Source organism: Macrotis lagotis, chromosome 7 (assembly GCF_037893015.1).
Source record: "Macrotis lagotis isolate mMagLag1 chromosome 7, bilby.v1.9.chrom.fasta, whole genome shotgun sequence".
NCBI classification, from domain to species: domain Eukaryota; kingdom Metazoa; phylum Chordata; class Mammalia; order Peramelemorphia; family Peramelidae; genus Macrotis; species Macrotis lagotis.
Genome location: NC_133664.1, coordinates 94,880,797 through 94,886,851, shown reverse-complemented (window position 1 = coordinate 94,886,851; position 6,055 = coordinate 94,880,797). Strand labels below are relative to the sequence as shown.

Genomic DNA, 6,055 nt, shown 5'->3' with positions numbered 1-6,055 from the left:
CTGCTGAAAAGGGTCTTTCCTCTCTTTGTTTTCATGACACTGTTCTATAGTGGTTATTCTTCTACCTGTCTTAACTATTTTTTTCTCAGTCTCTTCAGCTCTCTGTCTCTTCACTCCCTCATGATGACTTTATCAGTTATTGGTTGTCCAGTCACTTTTCCATGCCAATGATTTCCAGATCCAGAGATCCAGTTTTAGTTTTTTTCTGATGGGTCTCAATATGACATAATGATTACAAAAAATTTTGAATGGAGTGTCCCACAGATCTCTAAAACTCAGTATGTAATTATTTCTATCCCTCAGTATTAACATAAGAACATTAAAAGACCATTTAATTCTGTGGGTAGCTAGGTGGCACAATGGATAGAGCACCAGCTCCAGAGTCAGGAGGACCTGAGTTCAGACACTAAATAATTAAATAGCTATGTGACCTTGGGCACGTCACTTAACCCCATTGCCTTATAAAATAAAAAAAAAAATTTCAAAAGACCATTGAATTCAGGTACTATGAGAGATTTGAGAAGCTACTACTTTATCCCTCAGAAAAATAATACACTGTATTTTCTCAGCTGTCAAAAATGAATCTTTCATCAATTCCTATTGTAACTGCAATAATAGTACTTGAAAATGGAGTCATACAGCAGAGTCTTTGACCATGACGGTGGAGGTCGTGGGGAGTCCTAGCAGGGCTGGAGGGTAGGTTCCAGTACAGAGAGTTGCAGAGTGTGGCTACACATCAGTCTGCTGGGCTCGGGTGGCCTGAAGGACCATGGGCTCCATACTTTCATTTCAGTGGAGTCCTCTTCCCAGTGCAAACACAGTAACAGCCCACCCCCCAGGTTCAGGAAAGGGCAGCAGAGCTCCCTCAGCTGAATAGGGAGGCTAATATTCTTGCCCCAGGACACAGCCCACTTTGTTCAAGGATAACACTATCCAGCTTTACCACCCACCAGGGAGAGGGCTTCAAATCAAGGTCACAGACACTCCAGAGAAAGAAAACAGCACCCCCTATGGCCCATTTGGTATTACTAAGCCTAGTGAGCATCTAAGGATCTCAACACCAAACCTTTGTGAACCAGCCCCTCCCTCAACACAAGTTCTCAGTAAAATGAAGAAAGGGGAATTCATAGGAAACTACCTAGAGGCTCCATCCCGTCCAGCTGCCCCGGGCCGCCCCCCCCCCCTTGCCCGGCTCCGTTCCACCACTCCATGAGCTCCACTCAGTTCAACAAGGGCCCGTCCTACGGCCTGTCCGCCAAAGTCAAGAACCGACTCCAGTCCAAGTATGATCCACAAGTGGAAGGTGAGTTGAGGGGCTGGATCGAGGGTCTCATAGAACTCAGCATTGGGCCAGACTTCCAGAAGGGACTCAAAGATGGCATCATCCTATGCACTCTCATGAACAAACTACAGCCTGGCTCTGTGCCCAAGATTAATCACTCACAACAGAACTGGCACCAGCTGGAAAATCTCTCCAATTTCATCAAGGCCATGGTTAACTATGGCATGAACCCTGTGGATCTCTTTCAAGCCAATGACCTCTTTGAAAGTGGAAATATGACTCAGGTTCAAGTATCACTTCTGACTCTGGCTGGCAAGGCCAAGACAAAAGGACTACAGAGTGGTGTGGACATTGGGGTCAAGTACTCAGAGAAACAAGAACAAAACTTTGATGATGCCAAATTGAAGGCCAGGCAGTGTGTTATTGGCCTCCAGATGGGCACCAATAAATGTGCCAGCCAGTCAGGTATGACAGCCTATGGTACCCAAAGATACCTGTATGACCCTAAGAACTAGATCCTGGCCCCAATGGACCACTTAACTATCAGCTTGCAGATGGGGACCAACAAATGTGCCAGTCAGGTTGGCATGAAAGCCCCAGGCACCAGGCAACATATCTATGACACAAAGATGGGCACAGACAAGTGTGATAACACCTCCATGTCTCTGCAGATGGGTTACACCCAGGGTGCCAACCAAAGTGGGCAGGTGTTCGGGCTGGGGCAACAGATCTATGATCCCAAATACTGTCCCCAAGGTCCCACCGGAGATGGGCCAGGGATGGGGCCAGGTGACAGCCCTAGCTCTGCGGAGCCCCCTGAGTACCACTATTATAGGGAAGAGGAAGGATATTGAGGCTGAGGGCCCTCCCATATTCCCCTCCCCTCCCTTATCCAACCCCTTTCATTGTCATCACCCCCTTCTGCTCTCTGATTTTTGTCTTATCTTGGGAGAATTTTGTTCCTATCTGAACTCTCTCTTTGACTCACCCTGTGGCCTTGGACAAGCCTCAACTTCTCTATTTGTCAGATGAGGGGGCCAGAACTGGCTGAGATCTGCTTTACAATATTGATGATGTCCTACAGTTCTCTGTGTTTGAGTGTCTCATCTCCTGAGTAAAGGAGGCTGAAGAGAGTCAAGTTTCTCAGGCCTGAAAGTCAGGGTAGATGGGGAAGGAGTCTTCTTCACCCCTCTATCCTTCTCTCTTCAGCTGAGGGCTTCACAAAAGGGTGTCTATGGGGTTGGAGGATTGTGAAGTAAGAATCTTCCCATCCCCTCCCATCCATAGCCTTGCCCTGGACCAATTCTCATTGTCTCTCCATCTCTTCCCCAGCCCCTTTTGGGTTGGGCCTGAGCCCTTGAGTGAAGATGGATGAAGAGGAGGAAGACAGGGTCACAGTAGGGTTTCCTGTCGGAGATGAGCTTCCCCCTTCCTGCTTATGAGGTTGGCTCTTGTGGTTTCCTCACCTCCTACAAAAGATGTTGAAAAAGAACATTCTTTTTAGGGGAGGAGGGGCAAGAGTGGAAGCTTCATTTCTCCTCTCCTTTCCAAGTGAGCTCCAACCTCTCCTTCCATCTGAAACCTTAACACAGTAAGGGACCACAGTCTGATTTTAAATTAATTCAAAAAGAAAGACTCAAAACAAAAGAAGCTATTTTTATTTCTAAAGGGGGAAGTTAGCAGCTCCAGCCCTCTCTCTCTCTCTCTCTGAGCCCCATCCCAGTCCAGGGATTGACATTCCTGGGTCCACCATCTTCACCCCACCTGACAAAACCCCCTTTTCAGACTGGATCCACTGCCTTCCTTCTTGAACACTGCACAGTGGCCTTGCTGAACTGGGCCAGGTTAGCCTGGGACAGGGGGCTTTCCTGGGAGAGTCTTCCCATCAACCCTTGGGCCTGGGAGAAGAACCTGGAAATAATGTGAAATAGTGATGTGGAAACAGAAGCAATAAATGCATTCCTTGTTTAAGAAATGAAAAAAAAAGAAAACTACCTAGAAGATAAAGACCCTAACTCAGAGAGATCTAGAACTTCTGAGGAGAACATGATATGATCTCCAACCCAGAAAGACTTCCTTGAAGAAATCAAGGAGTTTAAAAATCAATTGGAAAATTTGGGAAAAGAAACCCAAGAGAAAATTAACACCTTGCAACAAGAAAATAAATCCTTGGAAAATACAATTGGACAATGTAAAAAGAAAATAATTCTCTCAAAAATTCAATTGGACAAATGTAAAACTCCATCAAAAATGGAATTAACCAATTGGAAAAGGAGTTGCAAAAGGTAAATAAAGAAAATTTTTCTCTAAGATAAAAGAATGGAGTCAGTGGAATCTAATGACTTCATGAGAAAGCAAGAATTTGTTAAACAAAACCAAAAAAGTGAAAAAATAGAAAAAATACCTCATCAGCGAAACCACTGACCTCAAGAATAGAATCAGGAGGGACAACTTAAGAATAATTGGGCTCCTTGAAAATATTGAGGAGGAAAATTCCTAGATTTAATATTACAGGATTTAGTGATGAAAAATTGCCCTGACATCATGGAACCAGAGGGCAAAATAGTTATTGAGAGAATACATCGACCCCCTCCAGAAAGGGGTCCTAAAATGAAAACACCAAGGAATATTGTGACCAAATTACAGAACTATCAGATAAAAGAGAAAATTCTGCAAGCAGCCAGAAAGAAACAATTTAGATACTATGGACCATAGTAAGGAATACACAGGATCTGGCTGCATCAACATTAAGGGATCAAAAGGCCTGGAATGGTATATTCCAAAGAGCAAGGGAGCTTGGAATGGAGCCAAGAATTCACTATCTGGCAAAACTGAGCCTTCTCTTCCAGGGGAAAAGATGGACAGTTAAAGAAATAGGAGATTTCCAACTTTTCCTAATTGAAAGGCCAGAGCTAAATAGAAAATTTGGACTTCAAATAGGAAACTCAAGAAACACATGAAAAGGTTAAAAAGGGGGGAAAGGAAAAAAAAATGCTATCCAATAAAATGAAACTGGATGTATCCCCACTTGGGAGAAAGATTCTCATAACTCTTGAGAATTGTAACACTATTAGAGAGAAAATACCTAGCCAGAAATAATGGACACTCATGACTTAACTATGACTCTGATAGAATGATTTAAAAACAATATCTCCTTAAAAGGGGGGACAGTAAAGAGACAAGAGGATGGAGGAGATTGAATAGGATAAATCTCATTACATAAAGAGATACAAAGGACATATTGAAATAGAGGGGAAGAATGGAGGAGGTGAGAACTGCATAAATCTTGCTCTCATCAGATTTGGCTTCAGGTTAACATACATACCCAGTTAAATTAATAAACTTATCTTACCTTTCAAGCAATAAAAGGGGAAAGGGAGAGGGGGGAAGGAAAAGAGGGACTAATAGAAGAAAGGGAAGAAGAGGCAAAGGGAAAAGAGAAAGAAAGGGGGAGGAGGATTGGATATAAGGGGGCAAACACACTGAAAGTGGTGGTATTCAGAATGAAATTACTGGGAAATATGGATAAAGTGAAAAAAGGGCAAAATACAGAGGAAAGATAGGATGGAGGGCAGTAAAGAGTTAGTAATTATAACTTTGAATGTGAATGGGATAAACTCTTCCCTAAAATGTAAATGAATAGCAGAGTAGGTTAAAAACCAGAATCCTACAATAGGCTGCTTACAAGAAACTCATCTGAAGCAGAGAGATACATATAGAGCAAAGTTAAAATGTTGGAGCACAATATATTTTGCTTCAGTTGAAGCGAAAAAAGCAGGGGTAGCAATCCTTACCTCAGACAAAGCAGCTGCAAAAATAGATCTTTAAAAGAGATAAGGAAGGAAACTATATCCTCCTAATGAAGACAATGAAGCAATTTCAATACTAAATATGTATGCACCAAGTGGTAAAGTATCCACATTCTTGGAGGAGGAGAAGTTGAACGAGTTACAGGAAGACATAGACAGCAAAATTCTACTGGTAGGAGACTTCAACCTCCCATTCTCATATTTAGATAAATCTAACCATAAAAATAAACAAAAAGTAAGTTAATGAAGTAAATAGATTGTTAGAAAACCTAGGCATGATAGACCTTTGAAGAAAACTGAATAGGGATAGAAAGGAATATATTTTTTTCATGCAGTGTATGGCACACATAAATTGACCATGTACTAGGGCATAAAAATCTAAAAATCAAATGCAGAAATAATGAGTACATCCTTCTCATATCTTAATGCAATAAAAATAACATGCAATAATGGGCCAGGGAGAAATAGACCTAAAACTAATTGGAAAGTAAATAACCTCAGTTTGAAGAATGAATGGATCAAACAACAAATTATAGAAAGAATTAATGATTTCATCCTAGATAATAACAATAACAAAACAACATACCAAAAGTTATGGGATAGAGCAAAGGAAGTTATCAGGAGATATATTAATCTTTAAATGCTTATATGAATAAATTGTAGAAAGAGGAAATCAATGAACTAAAAATGAAACTAAAAAAATTAGAGAAAGAACAAATTTAAAAAAAGCCTAAATTAAATACCAAATTAGAAATTCTAAAAATTAAAGAGGAAATCAATAAAATTGAAAGCAAGAAAATTATTGAACTAATAAATAAAAACAAGAGTTGGTTTTATGAAAAAAACAATAAAATTGATGAAACTATGGTTAATTTGATTTAAAAAAAAAGAAAGAAAACCAAATTGCTGGTATCATAAATGAAAAAGGTGAACTCACCACCAATGAGGAGGAAATTAAAATAAT

At 40.8% G+C, this 6,055-nt stretch overlaps 1 pseudogene; it reads left to right on the top strand.

Annotated features, from left to right (window-relative positions):
- The first annotated feature begins 1,209 nt into the window (after positions 1-1,209).
- On the top strand, positions 1,210-2,136 carry LOC141493742 (calponin-2 pseudogene; annotated as a pseudogene).
- The last annotated feature ends 3,919 nt before the right edge of the window (positions 2,137-6,055 follow it).